Source organism: Lepidochelys kempii, chromosome 4 (assembly GCF_965140265.1).
Source record: "Lepidochelys kempii isolate rLepKem1 chromosome 4, rLepKem1.hap2, whole genome shotgun sequence".
NCBI lineage: Eukaryota > Metazoa > Chordata > Testudines > Cheloniidae > Lepidochelys > Lepidochelys kempii.
Genome location: NC_133259.1, coordinates 66,872,986 through 66,899,531, shown reverse-complemented (window position 1 = coordinate 66,899,531; position 26,546 = coordinate 66,872,986). Strand labels below are relative to the sequence as shown.

Genomic DNA, 26,546 nt, shown 5'->3' with positions numbered 1-26,546 from the left:
TTTCTTTGGGCAAGAAACTGACACCTATACTCCCCAGCAGCTGGACAGAAGGAGGGCCTCCAGGAAGCCTGGCTGTTGATCACTCTAAACCATCTCAGACTTTGGGTAATTATAAATATTTGGGGTGCTCTGAACCTACTGCTACAGAATATGTGTGTGTGTGTGTGTGTGTGCACTTGTGTCATAAATATAAAGGGAAGGGTAAACCCCTTTGAAATCCCTCCTGGCCAGGGGAAAGCTCCTCTCACCTGTAAAGGGTTAAGAAGCTAAAGGTAACCTTGCTGGCACCTGACCAAAATGACCAATGAGGAGACAAGATACTTTCAAAAGCTGGGAGGAGGGAGAAACAAAGGGTCTGTGTCTGTCTGTATGCTGCTCTTGCCAGGGACAGAACAGGAATGGAGTCTTAGAACTTTTAGTAAGTAATCTAGCTAGGTATGTGTTAGATTATGATTTCTTTAAATGGCTGAGAAAAGAATTGTGCTGAATAGAATAACTATTTCTGTCTGTGTATCTTTTTTGTAACTTAAGGTTTTGCCTAGAGGGGTTCTCTATGTTTTTGAATCTAAATACCCTGTAAGATATCTACCATCCTGATTTTACAAGGGGGATTTCTTTATTTCTATTTACTTCTATTTTTTTTATTAAAAGTCTTCTTGTAAAAAACTGAATGCTTTTTCATTGTTCTCAGATCCAAGAGTTTGGGTCTGTGGTCACCTATGCAAATTGGTGAGGCTTTTTATCCAACATTTCCCAGGAAAGGGGGGGTGCAAGTGTTGGGAGGATTGTTCATTGTTCTTAAGATCCAAGGGTCTGGGTCTGTAGTCACCTAGGCAAATTGGTGAGGCTTTTTACCAAACCTTGTCCAGGAAGTGGGGTGCAAGGTTTTGGGAAGTATTTTGGGGGGAAGGACGCGTCCAAACAGCTCTTCCCCAGTAACCAGTATTAGTTTGGTGGTGGTAGCGGCCAGTCCAAGGACAACGGGTGGAATATTTTGTACCTTGGGGAAGTTTTGACCTAAGCTGGTAAAGATAAGTTTAGGAGGTTTTTCATGCAGGTCCCCACATCTGTACCCTAGAGTTCAGAGTGGGGGAGGAACCTTGACAGCTTGAGATCTAATAAAAGAGGTGTTTTTAGGTAAAAGCCCTGTGTTTGTACCGATCATTTATCAGACAGAGGAGCTGTGTTCCCATTGATTTATTCCATATTCTCTCCATATGGAGAGAAACTGTGAAGTTCCCACTGCTTTGGGTCCAGGAAACACCAGGTAACAATACAATGCCCAGCACCCTGGCATGTGAGCATCTAAAAATGGCTTTGTTTCACTAAAACTCTGAAGAATATCCTTAGCATTAAGCATGAGCTTCTGTCCATCCCTATTCAGGAAAGCATTTAAGCACATGCATAATTTTAAGCACATGCCTGTGCCTGAGTCCCATTGGAGTTCTAAAGGTCCACCTCTACTTAAGAGGTGTAGTTAAAGTTGTAAACACATTCATTAATTTAAAGCAACATTATTAGATCATTGATTGTAGTTATCCAAGAAATTCCCCAACAACCCTAACTGTGAACCTGAATTTCCCTTCTCTGTCTGTATGTAGGGATATTGCTATTTTATAAGTATAGTAACAGTTTTAGAACCTGGTCCTACCATTAATATTAAATGAAAATGTAACATTCTATACACATCCCACAGTAAATTGCAGTGATTGCTGTACTCTGCCATCTGGCGATTCAGATTTGAAATCTCCCTTCCAATCTCTGTTGGAATTTGGATTAGAGGTTTGGATTTGAGCTTCCAATTTTGACCTTTGACTAGTTCTAATAAGAAGGTAAAAAATGTGTAGTTTGGCCAAAGTCATCATTTTGTAACAAAACAGCAAATTATATCAGGCTTTCCTGAGAACTACTTTAAATGGAGGGTAAAAATGAGCCTAAATAATTATAAAAGTATGCTACATATATTGATTATGGGAAATTACCACCAAATGATTGGATCTGGCACACACTACATGTGATTCACCCTACCTGTTCACTTTAGATGAGGTTCAAGTAATTCTAATGATAAGAGATTTATTAGGGACTTTATTATTTTTTTTTACTCTGTGTGTGTGTGTGTGCGTGTGCGAGAGAGAGAGATGTACTGTAAATAATTTTATTAAAACTTGTGGCATATTTACTTAATCAGCAACATACTCTGTTTATTCTTCCAATCCCTAGTCTATTTTAAATATGACTATGACTACTGAACTGATTCATTGCCCGATGCATGTGCCATCTGGTCTCTGTGCATGAAGAAAGAACATACACATTTAGGGACACACACTGCCCTACATCCATGTGTACAATTCCCACTGACCTCCATGACAGTTCTTGCACTGGATGCAGGGCAGTTATAAGTCTTGGGAGTCATTATCCCATACAGATTGTGGAGTGAAAATATATTCACAAAACAGTGTAATTTTAAGCCTGTAGAAGTTGAATTTTGTACTCTATAAAATACGATGATAAAAAGTACAATATTAGATCAAGTTTGTACAACTACCAACTGAAGAGGGTGCCCTCTTTTGGACCACAGTTGATGCTTCGTGTATTTGAAATGGCTGAGGGTTCATGGATCTTAACTGGGCTGAAATAGTTTGGATAGAAAGCTCTTTTGTGCCACCTTGTCTAGGAAATCCTCAAATAATTTTTGAAACTCTTCCCCTTCTACAGAAATAAAAACTACATATGATGAGCAAGAAATAGATGACCTAACCAACTAAAAGGCATGCTCTCTGGCTCTTGCCTGTGCATTTGGCTGGCTAAGTAATAAAGAAACCGTCCACTTGCAGTGATTTGTATTTTGTAATGTTGAAAAGCCTTCAGCTCAGAGCGTATGAGAAGAAAGTCGAGTTTAATTCACTGCAGTTAGTTATTGTTCAGGATAATTGCTGCAGTGGAATAGTACCTTTGGGATGTGTGTGTGGAGATAGCTGCCTGATCCTCGGTAGGAAAGCAACTTCCCATCTTGTATATTACAGTAAGAGGTGGAAAAAGCTCTTAAAAGTCCAGATCCAGGAAATCTTAATTGTAAAAGAATCATTCTGAATGAAAGCAACAACCAAACATTGTTAAACAGGATCTCCACTACAATTTTGGTCAATACTCATTGCATTGCAGTATTTCCTGTTTTTATTTGAAAAGATCAAAGGACAATTTTGCCTAATGACTACATCCATGAACCCTGCAAAATCAGTATTCCATTCGGAAGCAGAGCTTTTGGCACTGAACATTACCCTGGTACTGTCTCTATGTCGGCAAAGGAACCTACACTTTAGTACCTGTTGTTTAGCTGGAAGCAAATGGTTCCCCAAGACAAGCCTCCCTGTTTATCTGGGGAAAAAAAAAAAAAAAGCATGGCCTGGACTGCCCTTTGGCCCCACTTAGCAGCTGCTCTTGAGATACTATTAACAGCTTTCTGTGCTTCAAATGTACAGTAATGTAGGTGCATTAGTAACAACTGAGCGAGCATGGAGGGACTCTGTGGGTAATCTAACATCATCCCCTTTAAAGCAGTATAGGCATCCACTTTATGTGACTGTGTGAGATCAGAACATCCCAGTGTGGAGGCTACTGAGCTAACTGAAGAAAACAAATCAGCCTGTGAAAGAGAGGAATTTTGAGAGAAATATTGGCCATGGCCACTAATGCCCTGGGATAGCTGGAGGAAGAACTAAGTTATATGCCTATGAAGCAGCAGATGCAAAGGCTTTAGGTAGATTTGGAAAGGTACTAAAGGAGGACAGGAGGCATGTCAGAGATGGTCATGTAAAATACTATACAGGTTTGGCAGGTGTGTATGCAAAATGGACTCTCATCTTTTCAAGTCAGGAACCTCAACTCACGGCAGAATTCAGGAAACATTTTGGGACTACCTCTTCTCATTCCAAGCTCCCCTTTCTGCATTAACATACTAGAGGTGCTACAAATCTATCTATCCAGTATTTATATGCTGTTTATCCTGTCAGAAGACTCAGACAAACAGGATTTCTGTCAAGTTCACAATATAAACAGAATAGACAAGATGGTCTAGGACCTTACCACCTGCAGAGCTCTGTCCAAAACTAATACCTTTGACATAGCTTGCCCCCCCTCAATAAGTTCTTTCCCCTTTCACATAGACACACACAAACAGACTAATTCCAAACCACCTGATAAACTACTCAAGCCACTTCTCTTACAGGCTGGAAAGAAAGAAAGACAGAGAGAGATTATTACTGTTATTTATGCTTTTAATACCTGGGAGGTGCTTATATACTGGAGTGATGGAGACCACATAAGTAGATAGATGGCTGGATGCCTGGGGAGAATTTGGGGTGAAAATCAAAGAAACCCAGAGAGGAGTGGGGGGAAACGGGTTATTTGAGAAGCCAGGTGGGAAATCAAAGCAGATGATTTTCTCAAAGGCAGGAAGCCCATTAGTTTGAACTTGTCATCAGGATGAACAGTTTGCCACAGTGGTAGCATGTGCATGGAGAAAACAGGATTTGTAATGAAGCAGCAAGTGTTTTCTTGTATCTTAGTTCCCTGCCTCAGGGAGAAGAGAGCTCATTTGGAACACACACTTTCCTACAAAGAAAGCAGATTCTGGAATTTCCACCAAACCTCTTCAGCCTTAAAGTAACTATTTTTAATGCATATCTCATAAATGCAATTTATTTCTCAAACAAAAGGAAGCACCTTTCATTCCAATTCTGTCATCCTCCATTCGTTTGCACACACTTTTAGAGTGGTTAGTCTAAGACAGACTAAGGTATAGATGTTCATCTACTTGCCTAATAGTAGCTTCACTGATACTATGATTTTTATTTCTTTTGACATACTTATTCTTTCACAGCACGTAGAGACATGAAGCAGAGCTCCTACCTTCCATCAGCTAGATTCCCCATCACTGCACTATTTCTATACAGCTCTGTATACTACAAATCTTCTAATGTTAGATTAGCTTTGAAAATATTCATGACTACAAAGATAAGGATATCCTCGCGCCTTTCTGTTTTCAATACAGATGCAATGGCTTAAATGCAAAAATGTTTAAAGGAAAAATGCATCATTCTATGATATACTCACACAGCAGTGTCTTTTCATACAAAACAGTTTCTCATCATGGATTAGGGTGACCAGATGTCCTGATTTTACAGGGACAGTCCCAATTTTGGGGGCTTTTTCTTATAGGCTCCTATTACCCCCCCAACCCCTGTCCCAATTTTTCACACTTGCTGTCTGGTCACCCTAGCATGAGTAGAGCATGATTTAGCTGTCATCATGAGACAGCCACTTCTTTTGAGGAAGAAAGAGCAATAGTGACATCTAGTGCAGTAGTGCTGCATGGCAGGGTTTGGAATTTTCTTCCAGGTTTTTATTTATTCTACAGTGGAGGCAAAAGTTAGGGCAGGAAACTTGTCAAGATCCAAACTGCACCAGCAGTGCAGATTAATAGATCTGATCCAGAATTAAACTGCTAAGTGATACATTGGGAAATTATCCCAGATTTTTAAATCTCTCCTCTTCCATTAGAAGAATGAAGTGACTATTTAAAAAAATATATTATGCCTGAATATGTCATGATTTCCTAACAATGGTGCTAATACTGAAAAGATTCATTGATTCCAAGGCCAGAAGGCACTGTTGTGATCATCTAGTCCGACCCTCTGTATAAGTTCTCTTGGGTCAGAGAACTTCCCCAAAAGGTGCTGAGATCTCTCACTGGATAGCCCTCAATTCCACAAGTGATAATTGTAAAGTTTCCAATGAACTGTTAATCCTAGTCGGATGGTATTATTGAAGATGGCCCTTTCTGACGGGTATCTTTGTAATAAAAGGGCATCTAAACCAAAACCTCCTTAACAATGGGTGGGGAAACAAAACTATCAAAGCTTTCCAAGTTTTTAAGAGCAAGGAAAGGTACGCTCCATCTCTATCCCAACGGAAAGGACAGGCAGTGGTGGAGTCTTCAGGACCCCTCTCCCCTCCCCCAGACCCTGCCTGCAGAAGAGGAAGCATTGTCTTGTGATTACAGCCATTGTAACGCTTCACTGTAGACATTACTTACATTGATGGGAGGGGTTTAACTGTCTGCATAGGTAATTGACCTCCCCAAGAGGCTGCAGCTAAGTTGACGGAAGAATTCTTCCATCCACCTTGTGCTGTCTACATGGGGATTTAGGTCAGTTTAACTACACCACTAATAGGGGGTGTGTGAATTTTTCAGGGCCCTGACTGATGTACTTAAATTGACCTAATTTTCTAGTGTAGCCCAGGTGTAAAAGTCAGAAGTTCTGTATTGAATTCCTTGCTCTGCTATAGGCTCCCTGAATGATCCTGGGCGAGTGACTTAATCTCTCTGTACCTTAATTCCACACCTGTAAAATAGAGAGTGCTTCCTCCGAAGCCTTTTGGCTTGTCTAGTTAGATTGACATCTGCTCTACATCTAAAACCTCTATTGACTTAGTTATGTTGCTCAGGGATGTGAAAAATTCACACTGCTTGGAATAGGGTGACCAGACGTCCCGATAAAATCGGGATTGTCTCGACATTTAGTTGTTTGTCCTGATATTTTGCTTCGGCGGCACTCCGGCTTTTTTTTTTTATTTTGCTGGGGCGGCAAAAAACCTAGAGCTGGCCCTGGTGGCAGAGTGAGCCTGTGGTTGCCCCTTCCCCCCCCCCCCCCCCCGGCCCATGTGTCCTGATACTTTGTTCTTGTCATCTGGTCACCCTACCTTGGAGACATAGTTAAGCTGACCTCAGCCCAAGTATAAACACTGCTAAGTCAACAGAAGACTTCTTCCATCCACCTACCTTCCACACCTCAATGGGGTGGATTTATTACAGTGACAGAAAAACTCCTTGTCACTACAGCAAGTGTCGGCACCACGGCGCTGTAGTGTAACACCGTAGCTGTGCCACTGTAGCTTCTATAACGTAAATAAGCCCTGAAGCTCTTTGGGACAGGGACTGTCTCTTACTACAGCATCCAGCATAGTGGAGCCCTGCTCTCAGCTGGGGCCTCTAGGCACAACTGTTATACAAATAACACCAACAACATAGAAATTTCACAGCCCCAGCAAGGGGAGCAGGAAAACATTTACAGAAGTTTCACCCAAGGGGAGGCAGAATTCCCTGTCAAGCACCCAATGCTAGTGTGGTTTGGAGTCTAGAATGCACTACTGCATGTAGATCTGGAAGTTGCTGTAGCAGCCACTGGTAGCAGTGCTTCACTTCAGGGGATTGGGATGCAGCCTAGGGAGTCTCTCTTTAGCACTGGGGTTCTGCAGGGAGAAAGGGAAAGGCAGCGCTCACCTCTCCTCCTCCTCATTCCCAGCAGGTGTCATCTTTTCATTAGCAGAGCACCATTTCCACCCCCATACCCCCCAATTCAGTCTCCACTATATTTAAACCTTTCAGTGCCACAACTTATGCCCTTCTCCCTAGGCACCCACTATACATAATCCTGGCAATGTTAGAGCACATGCATAACCTTCCCTCCTCCATTCACTCCCCAGAAGATCAGCACACTGGCCCTGGGTCACTGACCATTTGAAAATACACTCTTGTTAACCTCCAGGATTGGTGTGTGCTAAACACCACTAGGAAGCTAGGATTCTCAGGTGTCTCATGATGTAAGGGAGTGTTTTCCCACCCATATGTTTTGTGAGGGTATTAGATATTAAAGTCATACAATTTCTACTAACTTTAATTGGGAGTTTTAATAGTCACCCTACAACTGATAGAGCTAGAACCAATGCTGTGAACTAGCTGAAATGTTGTAGTCCCAGTTTGCTATTAAGTATTTATCCATAACTCTATAAGGAAGAGGGTTTTATTTGTTTTATTTTGGTTAATTATTTTATTTCAAAAGTACAAGCTAGAAAAGAAAATGATCTGCTTTCAAAGTGAGGGTGCTAGCTAATTCATTGCCTCCTTTTTTCATCTGGTATTTTTGTAATTTGAGATTGACAGTGTAAAACTTTTTAGAAGTGTCACAGACCTTCCTTGTTCACCCTTAGCTGTGAGGTGACTCCCTCTCCCAGCAAAGTCTGAGAGGTTGTCCAAATCCCAGGCTGTTGCTGTTGGCATTGCAAGCAGGTCCTGTCTCCATGTTCAACATGCACTACAACTGCCGCCATGACAAGTGTCACACAGCATTGAGGAACAAAAATACTGAAAATAATAACACATTAGCTGTCACTGATGCTTTAAGGGTTAATCTTTTGTGACATGCCAGGGACAGAGAAGCACTTTGGCAAACCACATATCCCTGCAGGGGCAACACAGTTGTTTAAGCATTGCTCATTTGCTGCCACCCAACAAACTCTGAAAGGGGAAAGGGTGAATTGAAAGCTTTGTAGGCGTGTGGAAAGTGTGGATGGAAAAGAGCAAGACAGAACGGAGCAGACTGAAAGAATGAGGGAGTGATATGACAAAGATAAAGAGAAAATAAGGATTGTGAGAAAATCACGGAAGGGAGGAACAAATACAAACCAGGTAAAGAAAGACAGGAAAAGAAGGAGAGAGAGGAAATGATCATTTAATATTACAGGGAAAATATACCGGAGAAAGTAGGAGGAAAAAAAGACACCAAAATATACAGTAGAAGATAAGAAAATATAATAAAACACTAGAAATAGAGGAGAGATACAAGGAGTGAAAAAGGAAGGGAGACATAGTAAATCTCATTGTTTAATGCCAAAAATATTACATTAAATGTTCAGAAATGTTATATCATAGAATCATAGAATATCAGGGTTGGAAGAGACCTCAGGAGGTCATCTAGTCCAACCCCCTGCTCAAAGCAGGACCAATCCCCAATTAAATCATCCCAGCCAGGGCTTTGTCAAGCCTGACCTTAAAAACTTCTAAGGAAGGAGATTCTACCACCTCCCTAGGTAACGCATTCCAATGTTTCACCACCCTCCTAGTGAAAAAGTTTTTCCTAATATCCAACCTAAATCTCCCCCACTGCAACTTGAGACCATTACTCCTTGTTCTGTCCTCTTCTACCACTGAGAATAGTCTAGAACCATCCTCTCTGGAAACACCTCTCAGGTAGTTGAAAGCACCTATCAAATCCCCCCTCATTCTTCTCTTCCGCAGACTAAACAATCCCAGTTCCCTCAGCCTCTCCTCATAAGTCATGTGTTCCAGACCCCTAATCATTTTTGTTGCCCTTCGCTGGACTCTCTCCAATTTATCCAGATCCTTCTTGTAGTGTGGGGCCCAAAACTGGACACAGTACTCCAGATGAGGCCCCACCAATGTCGAATAGAGGGGAACGATCACGTCCCTCGATCTGCTCGCTATGCCACTACTTATACATCCCAAAATGCCATTGGCCTTCTTGGCAACAAGGGCACACTGCTGACTCATATCCAGCTTCTCGTCCACTGTCGTCCTTAGGTCCTTTTCCGCAGAACTGCTGCCTAGCCATTGGGTCCCTAGTCTGTAGCTGTGCATTGGGTTCTTCCGTCCTAAGTGCAGGACCCTGCACTTATCCTTATTGAACCTCATCAGATTTCTTTTGGCCCAATCCTCCAATTTGTCTAGGTCCCTCTGTATCCTATCCCTGCCCTCCAGCATATCTACCACTCCTCCCAGTTTAGTATCATCCGCAAATTTGCTGAGAGTGCAATCCACACCATCCTCCAGATCATTTATGAAGATATTGAACAAAACCGGCCCCAGGACCGACCCCTGGGGCACTCCACTTGGCACCGGCTGCCAACTAGACATGGAGCCATTGATCACTACCCGTTGAGCCCGATAATCTAGCCAACTTTCTACCCACCTTATAGTGCATTCATCCAGCCCATACTTCTTTAACTTGCTGACAAGAATACTGTGGGAGACCGTGTCAAAAGCTTTGCTAAAGTCAAGAAACAATACATCCACTGCTTTCCCTTCATCCACAGAACCAGTAATCTCATCATAGAAGGTGATTAGATTAGTCAGGCATGACCTTCCCTTGGTGAATCCATGCTGACTGTTCCTGATCACTTTCCTCTCATGTAAGTGCTTCAGGATTGATTCCTTGAGGACCTGCTCCATGATTTTTCCAGGGACTGAGGTGAGGCTGACTGGCCTGTAGTTCCCAGGATCCTCCTTCTTCCCTTTTTTAAAGATTGGCACTACATTAGCCTTTTTCCAGTCATCTGGGACTTCGCCCATTCGCCATGAGTTTTCAAAGATAATGACCAATGGCTCTGCAATCACAGCCGCCAATTCCTTTAGCACTCTCGGATGCAACTCGTCCGGCACCATGGACTTGTGCACGTTTTTTCTAAATAGTCCCTAACCACCTCTTTCTCCACAGAGGGCTGGTCATCTACTCCCCATGTTGTGATGCCCAGCGCAGCAGTCTGGGAGCTGTCCTTGTTAGTGAAGACAGAGGCAAAAAAAGCATTGAGCACATTAGCTTTTTCCACATCCTCTGTCACTAGGTTGCCTCCCTCATTCAGTAAGAGGCCGATGGTGAGATGTTCACCCTGGCTCCAGTCCCTGTACACTGCTATGAAGGGCCAGAGAAGGGTAAGGAGGGCCCAAAAGCCTTGGTTGTGAGCAATAGAGCGTTCCTGGCAAAGCAGAGAGAGCTGAAAGGCTGCTTCCAAGGAACCCCTGACAAGCATGCCTGGGTCAAAGGGGAAATGTTGAGCTGAAAATAAAAGTGTAAAATGATTCTGAAAAGGAGGAGAAAATCCCCTTTGAAAAGTAATAAATTAAAACACATTAAAAAAGGATGTATTTTGCGGGTCGTGTGGGAAGGGGAAGGAAGGGAACTAGACTTTGACCTTGATAAATACTGATGGGTATATTAATGCCAAGAATAATGTAGTGTAAAAGCATTTATGGTCAATGCTGTATTTCTCTTTCATGCTGCTTCTGCAATCTGTATGCTGCCAGAATAGGAGTGGCTGTGAAAATTTCTAAAAATTCACCTTTGGGGCTGAAACTTTCCAGCACAAATATGAGATTTTTTTAAATTAAAGTTTGAACAAAAATGTTCAGTCATTTTTTAAAGCAAGGAGTGTGAAGAACATGCTTGTTCCATTATAACAGAAATATTTGTGATTTTTTTGAAGTGCTTTAATGACAACATGGTAGAAAGTTGAAATTTTGAAGAGCGACTGGAAAGATTGGAAGTGTTTAATTTAGGGAGGAGATGAATTAATGGAAGACTGAAAGAAGTCTACAAATAAATGGGAAGGTAAATCAGGAGTTTCTACATTCTGTTTCATAATTCAAGAACAAGCTGATATTCAGGAGAATAAGCTTTGAAAACTTCCATGTAAATAGGACTGAAGAGCTAAATAAAGGGATCGTGTGACTGTCTGATTTTTTAATATTCTGACAAGTTTGTCACCCTAGTTATAAAAATCTGTGCCCCAAGCAAAATTAAAAGCAGGCTCTGTTTAACAGCACAACAAGTAGTAAATCATAGGACAGCTATAACAAACCCAGGATATGTGTTTCCCTAAATTGTATGCAAGGTTCCATGCACACATGCTTGCCAGCTGGTCAATAACCTCTCTCCTCAACCAGAACCTTACTGCTTAATGGAATTCTAAATTAAATCCTCAGCATCCTCTCGCTGATTTCACCATAGCAGCCGCCTTTCACTGCTCGTGACTCGTTAAATCTGCTCACAGCAGGAAGCAAGGCAGGCAGACATAGAAACCTTTGCACAGGCCCCTCGATGTTTAACGAGTGTGAAGCTTTCACTTTTTTCTTTTTTATAATTGATTGTTTAAAGCTTTCACTTTTAAATCCTGCTGTGCCTGAGATTGTGACAGTTTTTAAAATGTGGGTTTCTCTTGTCGAGTGTGGTATGCGCTAATGGTTCAAGTTATACATGACTGCCTCATACAACACACAACCTCTTCCCCTCCTTGATACTTTTTTCAGTTTCCTTTGATGTCACTGCGATCCCCTTTGCCAACCATGCTCACAATCTGGGCTCATATTTTACGAGATACTTTCTTCCTCCCACTTCCAGGCTTTTGTCATATGCTGTTGTATTCTTCTGCTACATCTGTCAGGTTGATGCCTTCATCTCCATACCTGCCGCCAACCCTTTACCCACGTCTTGGACATCTCCTGCCACAACTACAACGTCCTTAATCTTTCTGGCTTCCTTACATCTCATTTTAACCTCTCTAGTGTAAACAAAGACACACTGACTTACATAGCTAAATTCCATCTTCCTTTCTCATCGCTGTGATCGTATAACTCTTTCCAATAATTTCCCTTTCACTTTCTGCATCAAATTCAAGGGTCTCATTTTCTCCTTAAAGGCCCTGTGCATATCTGTCCCACCTCACAGCAAAAATGCAATGAAACCCTCACCTTCCCTCAGTTTTGGATGGGGGTTGCTTCACTTCCAGTACTGTCCAGGAATGTGGGGGCATTGTGGGACTTTGTGCCCAATCACCTCTTTTTAAGGCTGTAACACTTTCACCACTTGAGTGTTATACAGCAATTAACAGTGTTTCATGACAGTCTGTATCAACAGTTCCACTATTTGTGGACTCTTAGCTGATAAAGGTGCCTTCCTCCTTCAGGGTGTGATGTAGTGTCAAGCCCCACTGTATGCCAACATGATTTTATTTTCCTGAGGACCAAACATTACTCCAGAATAAGCCCATTTTGCCAGGACAACTCTCTTACATGGTATTGGGCAAACTGCTCAAGGCTATTGCACGCTAAAGGAGGCTATATCGATGTTGACAAAGGCAAGCTGGAGGTACTCTGAATACAAGAACTGCATGCAGTGCACCTCTGCAATTAGGGATGTGCTATCATTGCTTCCATTATGAAACACATTTATTGGGAACATAATACATTGTATGGGTAGTGTACCAGGATAGAACTTGGCATTAAAATTATGGGCTGAGGGTCTAAATTGTTGTGCCAAATTTCAAAAAGACTATTTTTGCCCTTTTGAGTTAAACAACAGTAAAGACAGTATATATCTAATACCTTCAGATGTCTGGTTCTTACATGCTCACTGTCTTTTTTGGGGTTTTTTTTAATGGCTATTTTTCAGGACATTAGCTTACAATGAGGAGTTGCATCTCTGAATTAATGCAAGTTGTGTCATTTAAAAATGTACTTTACTCTGCATGTGTACCCATCTGATTTCTAATCAAACCTTATAAAGGCTTTTCTGCATAGACAATTCCTCTGATCCCTCTGATTCTCAGACCTACAGGATCTTGGCTTAGACAACACATCACACTCTGCCTGCTACTCTGACCTTCCCTTATACAGAATGTGGGGTGTCAGAGAATTGATTGCATAGCGTAACATTTTGAAAAAATGCATAAGTGGCCTGGGAGGCTAAGCCTCACTGCAAGTAGAGAGGATTTAGGCTCCTGAGTCATGTAAGCATTTTTGAATTTTTTTTACTCACAATACTTTGCAGGAAGGATTTGATGTGACTGTGTATTTCAACGATTTACAGCTTGGAGTTTTTGGAAATTCCAAAATATTTACCTTTCCTCTTGTAACAAATGCATATCCCCCGAGAGTGTTGCTGTGGTCCCAGTGCTCCATGCGCTGGCCATTTGAAACTTTGCCGTGGTTGTTGGGCTAAAACCTCAGACGCTTTTGCTGCAGAAGCTTACCACTTAAGCTAAAGGCAAAGCTCCGTTAGATGTCTGAGGTTTATGAAACCTAGTCAAGCAGTTCTGATTCTAAGCAGTAGTATGTACACCAACCAGCTCATTTACTACAGGTTACTGCAGATCTACTGCAACTGTGCAGGTAGGGGATGATTTGAAAAGATCCTAGATTCACAGGCATGATGCATGTATTTAAAATGATCCAGCCAACATCTAAGGTAAGTAGTTAGTGGAAGTCCCTATTTTACAAGTGTGCTTAAGTTTTCATTGCAGCCTAGCATTAAGAACAGAGACCAAACCCAAACTCAAAGCTGAAAAAATAAACCCTGAATTCATTTAATCTTTGATTAGACAAATACCTTAGTCAAACTAGCCCTAATCTCCTTCCTTAGATATTTTTAAGGACAGGCTTGACAAAGCCCTGGCTGGGATGATTTAGTTGGGAATTGGTCCTGCTTTGAGCAGGGGGTTGGACTAGATGACCTCCTGAGGTCCCTTCCAACCCTGAGATTCTATGATTCTATGACTGTGGGGGCGGGGGGGAATACTATACTTTCAGATAGCTTTGCACCAATGGAAAAATCAGGCCCTTGGTTTTAAGAGATACTTAATTATCGGTAGAGCCATTCACAGTCATTATATATATGAGGAAAGTGTCTTGTATACTTTGGATATAAGCAAGGGACAACTTCTCTATTTATTGCATTGTATTATATTTATTTATTTAAGAGCTGTTATTTGCTTTTAGTTCTCATTTATAAATCAATCTAAAGTTCTGATCTGAGTATGGTCCTGAATCTGAGTAAGCCTTGGGATAAGCAGTTGTTTGTGTCTGAAAAAGGAAGAGAAATTTCTATTCAGCGTAAATGAAGATAGTTTGTTAAAGTAATGTAAAAGTGTGTACACATAACAGTATGCATTCATTCAACCTTTGGGCTCCCCGCCATTCCCTATCCTGCTTTTACACGCAGACAGAGAAACCCTGCTCATTTATAATAATCCCATTCTCCAACATAAAAAAGAAAACTCATTTATTTAACACTGAAGAGAAAAGGTGGCTGCGATGCAGAAACAGGATGAGAAATAGAGAGAGAACTTTTCAAAAGCAGCTTTTGAATTTTGGCTTACAATTTTACACATCTTGTTCTCTTGTTCCTTTACACATGTAAAGCACAAAACATGGGACAAAAATTTCCACATGCAAAAACTTGGACATGAAAAATTGTGAGTACAATTTAAAAGCTGGTTTAAGGTCCTTTGCAAGATTGGGTGAGAAATGTATGTCGGGTTTACACAGACCACACACGACAAGCTGTGGACACCTAGGATTTCATGGTTACCACGCATCCATTTGGAATTTCATAGCAACAGCAGGAATATAAATCTGAACCTTCTTCTCCAACAGCACACGCTCTGCTACCATAACTAAACGAGAATCTTGATGTTGTAAGTAATATGATACACAACTCAAATTTTAATTGTATCCAGTAGAGTGCAGTAGTAAAAATGCACCTTAGCCAATCACTGTCGAATTATGCAGTGTTTTCCCTTTGGATTGCAAATCATTTTGGAATTTTTCCTTATCTTTTTTTCCTTCCTGCAACTAAGTTGCTGCATTTGAAGTGGCATTCACACCATCAAAGAACACAGCTTTTAAAGGCCTTTATTATTTTTAAAGCAGTATTCATAACTTGACTTGGAGTGCCTTCGTTAAGGCCTTTTGTGATATTGAAGAGTTAAACTATGGCTTTGTCCCAAGCAAGGGGTATGGTGTTGCTACACTGTCCCTGGAGCAGCTGAAGGAGGCGATTGTGATGTGGAACATCACAATTAGAGCTGGGTGAAATTTTTCATGCAAAATCTTTTTTTCAGGGAAAAAAAATACAGATTTGGGTAGGCTTCACTGAAGTGTTTAGAGAAAAATGAAAAAAAATCTGAAAAAAATCATGTTTGCAATGAAATGCTTCAATCTCAAATAACTTTTTTATTGTAATTTCACTGCAGTTTTGTACAAAAAAAAAAAAGTGTTAAACTCTCCCAAATGAAACATAATATTTTGTTCTGGGTCAAACATATTCTTTTTCAACTTTTTCTGGAAAAAATCAAAATCTTTGTTTCAGGTCAATCCAAAACTAATTTAAAAAAATCAGTTTGGCCATCAAACTGAAAAATAAGTTATTTGCACAGCTCAAATCACAGTGTTCGTCCGTGTCTCCTGGCTGTTGCAGGGAGAGTATGAATGGCACAGGGTACATACCCAATGCAGCAGATAGTGCCTGAGGCGCTCTCACAGCTCCAACTCTGGACATGGAGCCTGAAGGGAGTCAGGATGCCGCCCACTCTACCCATCTGTGAAAAAAGGAGGGAAATATGAGCTCTGCTGAGACTCTCCTGCATTGCTATCTGCAATGTGGGGAGCTGGTGTAGTGGGTGTCTTATGCCCCATTTCCACCATGCTTGTGGGTCACCATTTGGCTGTAAATCTTCAAATAATAAAAATCCTTCTTTACATTAATACTGCTAAAGCTGTATTAAAGTAACATGGAAACTAGTTGACAGTCTCTGATGTTAGGCTTCCGTGTATTGTATCTTCAGAACAGATGGCTAGCACCCCGGCGAAATTCAGATTTGACACTTCAGCCAATGCTTACTTTTGAAATCTAATTATCAGGGGGCCACATTCCATTTTCAGTTATACCCAAGTACCTTTTGACTTCAGTGGGTTTGCACAGACCTAGCAAAGCCAACCTGGTTTCAGTATATTCCAAGGAGAGGAAGTTCCCTTCATTGTGTGAACATTCAGTATCTGGTGCTGGGGAAAAATGGGGCTAGATTTCTCTTTCTGTGTTGCAAATACGTGATGCCTAAAAATTGGGTGGGAGGGGGGAATTCTGCCCTCCATTACTACAATGTAACTGAGTTGGCCAGTGATACTAATTTTTAAATAAATACCAAGCAGATTATCTAAATTTCATAATCTCCAGACATAGGAGCCTCCAACAACTTTAATATTTCCCCAATTACAATATGCAATGTTGAAAATATTACTACAAAACTGTTCAACTGAAATGGGGCCCAGAGAATTTTGGAATACAGTTTAAACCATTTCAGATAATAAATCAACAACAACAATTCCCTTTTTAATTCTACCCATCTGCTATTTGTTATGGCACCAGGTACTGTACTCAGCTAACATAGTGCACACCACCATGGCAAAAAACAGCCAGGAGAACTATAAAGAAATCTGTACAACCACTTTCAGTTCTTTCAGTCCCTTCTTACTACCTTGTATTTGGGCTGAGAGGAATTTGGGTGACCTCAAATCCCCAGTAATCTCAGCTAGAAACATTTGAAAGTGTTAATGACATTTATGAGACTCAATTTTAATTAACTTAGTTCAAACAGACTGTTTGATTCCTTTTTCCCAATGCCCCTTCTTTCTCCACTACACCTGTGGGAGATGATCACTGTATTAGCGATTCTTAATCCAGCTGGCTTTACCAACTGATCCCCAATGTGTCTAGTGTAAAGCTGGCTGAGCCACTGCCCTAGCAACTTGCTCTGCTTTCCTGAAATACCCTTGATTAACTCCCCGCCGCAACCCATAGAAAACAATTAGGCACGAACAGCAGGGCATTCAGGCCACTTGGACATCATCCAGCACAGCTTCACATCTAGAACGGGGAAGCAGTCACCATATTAATCTGAAGACTAGCTATCTCAAAGATTATAACAAGATGCTTGTTTAACTGAAGACTTCAAGAAAAATTGGAGGTTACAGAAATTGGAGGGGTGTGTGTGTGTGTGTGTTTGGATTGGGTAAACTGTATTCTTTCATCACTGAGGAAGAAATGCATTCCAAAGTTATTTAAACACATTCATCTTAAGCCTGAAGTGATTATTTATGGATTTGTAATAGCATTACACACAGGATTATGAGTTAACTGATGGGAGGACTGCAAATTTCCAAGTTCTTCTGTTAAAAAACATTTCAGCTATTCCTTCACCACTCACCAAAGTGGCATTTATATGTTAAACGACCTCAGACCTGATCCTGCAGTCCTCACTCAGTTAAAAATCCCTGAGTTTATAAACCCGCATTGCGGCATGCCTACCTGTTTCACTGATGCACAATTATAAATATCAAGCAGAAACATCTCAAAACTGCCTTCAAGTCTGATCACAAAGGTATTCATTCCACACATGAGCCCAAACCACCTCCTTGAAATGCATGGCTCTCATTGGCTCCCTATGGGAGCAAGAGGGAGCCCCAGATCCCTAACAAAGAAAAGTCCAAATCTCAATTAACGGTTTTATGCTATTTGCAGACTACGGCGAGCCTTTACTGAGGGATTTTTTTTCTTTAACTTGGGTGATGATTTAGGAGAGTGACCTATGAGATCAAACCTTCATGCAGAGGTAATTGCCACTTTCTATGTTGTATTGCTTTAAACTCTTAACAAAATTGAAACTGGTGCTTCATGAAAGCAAATCTCAGTAAAGATGTTCTCTTTCCAACCTACTCCGCTTAATAAAATGGGAAATGACTGGCACTAAAAGAATAACTAGAAGTATGTGTTTGGGAGATGTAAGAAATATTTCTTGGAATTAGTTTACAAGTCAGTAGTGGATTTGTTTTGGCTTATTTGGCTTTTACAATTTATTCTATTGTGTTGCTGGAGTACGATCAGCTAATTATGAAACCCCGAAGAATTACATATCTGTGGTTTGTGTTTTAATCCAAGCTTTCTGCACACACAGTACAGTGCTCTAAAAACTATTCCAAACTAAAGCCCAGCACAGGCAAACAAGGTGAGTCCATCGTGATTTAAAAAGTTGAGTGAGTCAAGTGGTGAAAAAATGTCCAAACATTTTAGTTCCCGCAGAGCTTCAGCAATAATCTATACTGCATCCAAGAGTCTGAAAGTAAAACATTAGCTTCCTATTCAGTCCCTTTCAAAGTTCTTAAGTATACCTCATGCTTTTTGGAAAGACAGGATAAATGAAAGAAAATTGGGAATAAGTACAAATAACATCTCTAACAATAAATACAACACAACACAACACAATAAATAGAAGGGTTTATCCTTGCTTATAAGTTATATCCAAAGCAGGCAAGACACATTCCTCATACATATAATGTCTGTGGATGGCTCTGTAGATCATTAAGTACCTCTTAAAACAAAAATGAAGTGTGCAAAGAGAAGCGAGACACCTAAAAAAACCCAAGGCCCTTGTTTTGAATTTTGAAATACACACTTTACAAGAAAGGGGTGTGGGCTAGTGGTTACATGAGGTCAGGAAACTTGGGTACTATACTGCTCTCTGCCACTGACTTGCTGCTTCACCTTGAAATAATCCCAACCTCTCTGTGCCTCGGGGCATATGACAGACCCCTCTCAAGCTTTCGCTAGGCTTCATGAACTAATAGTAAAACACAGATCCTCAGACAAAAATCTTATAGAAACATAAACTGTAGTTACAATTGAGCTTGAGAGACTAAGATACAGACGCATAGAAATGTAGGGCTGGAATGGACCTTGAGAGGTCATCTAGGCCATCCACCTGAGCTGAGGCAGGACCAACTAAACCTAGATCATCTGTGACAAGTGGTTGTCCAACCTGTTCTTAAAATCCTCCAATGATGGGGATTCCAAAACCTCCCTTGGAAGCCTATTCAAGTGCTTAACTACCTTATAGTTAGAAAGTTTTTCCTAATATCTAACCTAAATCTTCTTTGCTGCAGTTTAAGCCTATTGCTTTTTGTCCTCCTTCAGCAGATATAGAGAACTATTGCTCCCTGTCCTCTTTATAACAGCCCTTAACACATTTAAAATCTATCAGGTCCCACACTCACTCTTCTTTTCATAAGACTAAATATGCCCAGTATTTTCAGCCTTCTCTTATAGATCATGTTTTCTAAACCTTTTATCATTTTTGTTGCTCTCCTCTGAACTCGCTGTTTAGCTACATCTTTCTTGAAGCGTGGTGCCCACAGTAATCCAGCAGAGGCCTCACCGCTGCAGAATACAGCAGGGCAATTGCCACTTATGTGTTAAATAACTACTCCTGCTAATACGTCCCAGAATATTAGCCTTTTTAGGAACTGTATCACATTGTTGACTCTCATTCAATCTGTGAACCAGCAGGACTATTGCCTAGCCAGCTACCGTCTTGTAGCTGGGCATTTAATTTTTTCTTCCTGAGTATAGTATTTTGTATTTCTCTTTAGTGAATTTCATCTTGTTGATATCAGACCAATTCTCCAATTTGTTCTGAATTCTTAACTTGTCCTCCAATGTGCTTGAGACCCTTCTTAACTTGGTGTCATCCACAAATTGTATAGGCATACCCTGCACTCTTTTATCCACGTCATCAATGAAAACGTTGAATAGGACTGGAACCAGGACAAACCGTTGCAGGACCCCACTAGATACTTGCCCCCAGTTTAACAGTGAACTATTAATAACTACTCTTTGCATATGGTCTTTCAAGCAGACCAGTTATGCACCCATTGTCTAGTAATTTAATCTAGACCACATTTCCCTAGTTTGCTTATGAGAATGTCCTATGGGACTGTGTCAAAAGCCTTTACTAAAATCAAGATAAAGCATGTCTTCAGTTTCCCCCCCTTCCACTAATACAGTAATTCTGTCAAAGAATGCAGGGCTGGAAGGGCATCTCAAGAGGTCATCATCATCTTCCTTTGCTAAGGCAGGATTAGGCCTGCATCTGAAACCTTATGGTTGTCAGCTCTTCAGAGAAGAAATGTCTTTTCCTTTTTGGTCAAAATGTTAAAGCCCTGCTTTCCTTCTTGTGTATATGCCAGTGTATATTCTTGTGCATTTTGTCATGAGCATTTTCAAAAGTTTTCTTTGTTGTTTATATTTTTAATGAAAATTAGATCAGATACATGCACATGCAGGTCAAGTGCTGTGCCTTCTGGGGACTGTGAGGGTGACCTAACTTGGATTTTCAAGAGGGTTGTGAGGAATCATGTATCCTTTCCAAAATGCATTCTCAGTATTGCTCTATCTTTCTGTTTCTATGCAGCTGGTTTGTGAAGTCCTGTTTGATACAACTAAAGTAACACTAACTTAGCTTGCATCTGTTCTGCTGCAAGTATAGGAACATGTTCTCAGATAATTTATCTGAATTCTTATTTGCTGTGTAAAATCAATTCTTTTAATCAGAAATTCCCAATAATGTTTTAATGGAAGCTATGCAGACAGGACTCTGGAGTGTGATCAAGCACTGCTATGGGAAAACATTTTTTTTTTCTGGTTTGTATGCTACATGCAGAAAAGAAATCACTGGCTGGTGGGAGGGGAGTCTGGGTTCACTGGAAGGCTGTTTGCTATGCAGGTTCTAAATCCACAAATACTGTATGTTTCCTTACAGACCAGCCAGACCAGCAAAAACAGAAACCCACTAGTTGTTGCCTTCACCAGCAGTGGAGTTATCTTACCAAACAAGAGATCTTATACAATACAATGAATGGTTGTCTAGTATAATATGCCCTGGAGCTCTTTGAAAGGATAAGTGGAGATATTAATGTCAGATGGTGTGGGTGTACAAAAGGTCACTGGTAATCAGGGACTTCGACAAGGGGCATTCTTGTAGCAGATGGCAGTGTAGGATGTTTAAGAGGCCACAGGAGGGTGCTAGTGGATATTAAGAAGATGTGGAGAGCACTCCAACCAGGATGTCAAGAAGAGTGTGGCCAACAAGGCTGTGGCTAGGAAGGCAGTTTTGACCACAAATTAAGGCCCAGGGCTCTTTCAGAAGAGGAGACAATGGAGGTCCGAACTGTCCATGGAGAAAACGTCCGTGGGAAAGGAGTACTGGACACCACTCATGCTGTCAGTGAGGTGGCAAGAGTTCACAAATTGTTGTGCTATGATGTAATTTGTGCACTGGATTGTGTGCTTTGCATTTGAAAACTGTTTTATTCCAATAGCTTCTCCTTATCCTGCTCCAGGACACACAGTGGGTGGGCTCTTTCAGAATTGGTTATGGGATAGGAAGTTGTGGAGAGTTAGTTCATTTACACAAAAGAAAAAAGTTCTCAGAATGCAAATGTCTCTCTATTAAGATTACAATTTACTCTTAGCCCGTAAATGACTTGGCGTCTATTTCCTTTGACGGTTAAAGATTACACTGAATGTCAGAGATGTGTTATTAGTCGATTTGTGGTGTTGAAAAACAAGCCAATGAACAGTAATGAACCCTTTTAATTCAGGAAGGATATTGGGTGATAAACTGTGGGGATCAAATTCTGGCCTATACAACTCCTTTGGATTTCTGTGTAGCACCTCATCTTGACAGCTGTCCAAAAGACTATGAAAACTGATTTCCTCATGATCCCCAGGCAAATAGAATGATTGACAGGTAGATAAATAAAGAACTAGAGTTCTGAGAAATATGGACTAGACTATCTGAATTACAGGCATTGAGAAACACAAAAGAAGGCCCATTCCTAGCCTGGCTGAAATAGTAATAAATCCTTAGATTAAATAAATATCAGAAGGAAGGGAGAAGAGTAAATTATTCTAAATCATAGTGTTCACCAAACTCTGATTAGGAACCAGTAGTCTTCAGGCAAGAGCACAGATCTTCTCTGAAAATTGGGCTTCAGTAAAATTAGAACAGAGATGGGTAGGTTGCCAATGAGAAAAATATTTGTTTCTTGGTTCTGAAGATAATAAGGTGGTCTAACAAATAAATTGCACGTGGGAAAAAAAGGATGATGTGCTCAGAGTACTGAGACACATTCCTTAAATAAAGCCCCTTGGGCATAAAAAATCCTCAGTCCCTAGATGAATATTTATGAATTCATTTAGATTTCTCTGAATATGTACAAAAATAATTTTCCGTTCACAGTAGCTTTGAAGACTAAGAAGTGTGGTAGGGAAAGGCATAAAAGGACTTCTTTTTGAGCACCTTCAAAGAAAAATTAACCATAAAACAACATTCTATTGTTGAGTTTTCATAGAATAGAGATCACAATGACCATAGAACATCTGTGGAAGGTACTGCTGCATTTTTCACTGGCATATACTTCAGTCATGACATAATGATTGCGTGTAGAAAAATCCACAATGTCCAAGATACGGTATTTCCAAAGGCAGTTTTATATTTTAAGTAAAGATTTCTAAGGGAGACTAATTATCCTGGTGTCTACAGTATGTTTCACAACTGATTTTGTTTGCTTGCTTTTGTTTGTTTTGGTTTGATTTAACCATGTCTTGTTTTTCCTCAATAAATTTGAGGAATAATAACTATACTGTTGTGTGGAAGCATTTCAGGTAATTATTTTTTGAATTTTCTATTGTTAATACTAACACCCTGCTATACTTCTAGTAAATATAAATTTAATTTCATATTTGTAGATTATATTTTCTTTTTAAGGGACACCCAGCAAGAAGAACAAAAATCAAAGTTGAGCATGATCCTTGGGGTAAGTCCACCACATTTTCTGTAATAATTTTTGATGTATATTTGTTTACAATGTAGAGGAGTAAGATAGTTAAAATGGTTTTCTCTAGTGATAGTGCAAATAGCTGAAGCTACACCTCTACTCCATATTTGTAACCATTGAGCTTCCATTATCACCCATCAGGACCTCTGCTGTGCTGTGTGTATACAGGATAGGGTTGTTGTCCTGGATCCAGATGAGAAAGAGATCGGGGGAAAAACTCCAGGCCTATGGTGCTTGCACTTAATCACACACCTCTCAAATGGATGACATATGGAATGGTGCCCTGGCATGGGCCATGAGTGTCTGTGATATATTGATGTCTCTATATTATCATCAAGGGAAATCTGAATTCACTGGATTTAGAACAAAAGCAAATAAGTATATGATGTTAAAGCCTGACTTTTGAATTCTGGCAGGCTTTGCCATCCATCCACCAAAGACTACAAGATTTAGAAAAAGGTAATGGATAATGAATGTCTCATGAGTAGAAAAGGGAAGAATAATGTACTAATTTCCCAGAAAACATCTGCAAAATTATTTTCTCACTGTCTGAATGTCTATGGAAATATGGGAAGGGAGCCCATTAGTGTGCTAGAGGGAGCATGGTTGAGTGGACTGACAACAGGACTTTACTTGCCTTGTCTAAGATCAGTCCTGTCAAATTGTTTCAAGCTGTGAGGAGGCTTGATGATGCAGACAAAAGCTGTGTGGTGGTTTAAGATGCCCTCCACATTCATTTGATTTGTTACTTGAGCCATACCATAAACCAGAATGCCAGCAGTGAAAGGTTGGCACATTGTGAACACATTGTACCAGTTAGCCCAGAAAAGAATTATTTAGTTTTTACATGTATATGATGCATCTATCTATAATCTCCAGGTGGATTTAAAACAACAGTTAAAAACAGTTCAGGGCATCAGTGAACCAGTGCTACAGTAACTACTGCACAAATAGGTCTCCCCAACCCCTTACTGCTTCAGACACACACATCCCCCCACCCAAAAAAAAGTCCAGGTAAACAGATTGGTATGATCTGCAGTTCAAGAAAACTGAGTTTTCTTAGGAGCAAAATAAAGAATTGTGACCCACCTCTGCCTCACCCTTCAAAACAAACATATTTGAGGACTATCGGATCAGATGTCTCAGATAATCTCAACTATCCAGGCAGGGAATGAAGAGAGAGAGAGAGAGAGGCAGATGGTCTTTAAAGTGCACTGGAACCAGACCATAAAAGGAATTTATAGATCAACTTCTTGAATTATTGATTTACGCTCTGATCCTACAAACAAATACTTAACTGTAAGCATGTGAGTAGCTCCAGGAAGTACTCTTTCTTAAAGTGAAACATGTGCAATAAGAGTTTGCAAGGGCAGAGCCTTAATGGAGAATGAAATGCTGCTGCTGTTGTTTTTTTTAAAAAAGTTAAATAAAAACCATTGTACTGAAAGTTCCCAGGCACGTAAAAGCAGAACAGAGGCAATTCTCAAAATTTCAATGTGATCTTAATGAAATAAGATGAGGCAGCTAATTGCATTAAAACTAACTCATGTTTGGTGAATCTGTCCCAGAACACCCTCCTCAAAACACAGATACTTTGTTTCAGACATTAAGGCAATACACAGAAGCAGCAAAGCCAAAAAAAAAAAAAAAAAAAACCCCACCATGCTACCTACCATAATTTTGTTCAAGATTTAATCACTTAGTTGGTATGAACAAGATCTCATTTACCCAAGCCCACTTTTGCAGAATTAAATACAGCTGTATGGAGAAGATCATTTCACTCAAAGGTGATTTCTATTTCTAATAGGATTTCTAATAGGAAAATAAAAGTAAGTTAAAAATGATAAATGCTTTTCTGCGCAGATGTGTAGTTCAGCAAAGATATATGACAAAATACAAACTAAGCAAGGGTGGGGATGTAGTTTGGAGAATACTCTAGTTCCTTGACAAAAGTGTATTATTTGTGCCAAAGGTTCATTTCATTAAGTACCTCTAATGTGATGAGTTTAACTGCAAACTCGTGTCTGATTTTCACAACTTTTTTTTTTAATGTAAAGAAAGAAAACAGGAAACTAAACCAACAAATATTAAGTATTCCCAAGTCACAAGTATTTGAACCAGGAGTATTTAACATGGGTCTATAAGAGGCATATACATCACTCCGTTCTGGATGTACAGCAGACAGTAAGGGTGATGGCAGTAGTGAACATTTTTCATTTGAACGCTATTTCCAGAGACCATTTCACTTGAAACAATCCATCTCGCTTAGGATGCACACAGCTGTTCTTCATTCAACAGCTTCACCACCACAAGGGATTTTCGAACAACCATTGGGATATTTTCCATGATCTTACAGCAATGAAAAGCATGAACAAAAAGAAAAAAGACTTTCTCTTGTCTTCCAGAATTGATGACACCACCACATTTAATCACCGCTCTTTCATTCTTCAGCTTTTTCTCTCTCTCTCAACAGTGCTTCTTGTTTTCAACTTCTGCTTTGACATTGTCAGCCTCAAGTGTTTTTTTAAAAGATAGATCAAGACAAATCCAAATAATTTACAACAGCAAAATATGAGACTCGAAAGTTGTTTTTCTTGCCACTTGCTCTTTTTCAAGATCATTTGTTTTCAAATTTCAGATAAAAGTACTGAATTTGTATCTTCCCTAGTCAGCCTCTTTCAGTAGATGGAATATATCATATTCAAGAAAGGGAATACTGGCAAATTCTTTCACTGTATATTGCATTTTAAATAAATGAGGCTCTTTATAGCAAACACTCTGAGGTCTGTTTTAAATGACCACTCAAAAGAGGGACAGATAAAACATTGCTTGTCTAATACAGCAGGTCACTCAGTAAGCAAGATACTGGGATCTGGCCAAGAAGCAGTAAATGCAAGTCGGGGGGAGTGGTACAAAGGTGGCTTACTGCACTCCCAGCTCATAGTGCCACTCTGTGCCGGTCATTACCAACTGTTCTAACTTGGGCTGGCTTCCAGAGGCTCGAAAGGGCAATTATAACAGCCTAGCAGAGGGATACCCTGCCCAGACTCTTTTCTCCCCATCCACAAACCCTGCAGCAGCTACAGGGAATGGGGTGGGGATCGAAGTCATTAGGGTGCGCCTATCACAGGAGGTTCCACTGGGGGATCCTCTGACATCTGGTTATGGTGGCTGTTAGTCTACCAAGAATGAGCAGAGTGGCACAAAGCTATCTTAACAATACACATTGGAGGATCTGGCCTAATATGTGTTAGGGGAAACTTTGATGTTGTCTCTTAAGGCAGGATGATGCCTAATAAAGGTTTCACTGTATTTTAAATGATATCAAACATTAATCTCACTGTATCTTGTAATTATGTAAAGAAAACATTCTTATATGACTAATAAAGCAAGTCATTATTTATTA

The 26,546-nt window shown here is 40.3% G+C and overlaps 1 long non-coding RNA gene across 1 annotated transcript; it reads left to right on the top strand.

Moving 5' to 3' along the window:
- On the top strand, positions 1-26,546 carry LOC140909981 (uncharacterized). Its single transcript, XR_012158397.1, has 3 exons — positions 1-105; positions 23,071-23,119; positions 25,198-26,546. It is a non-coding gene; the product is annotated as an uncharacterized lncRNA (long non-coding RNA).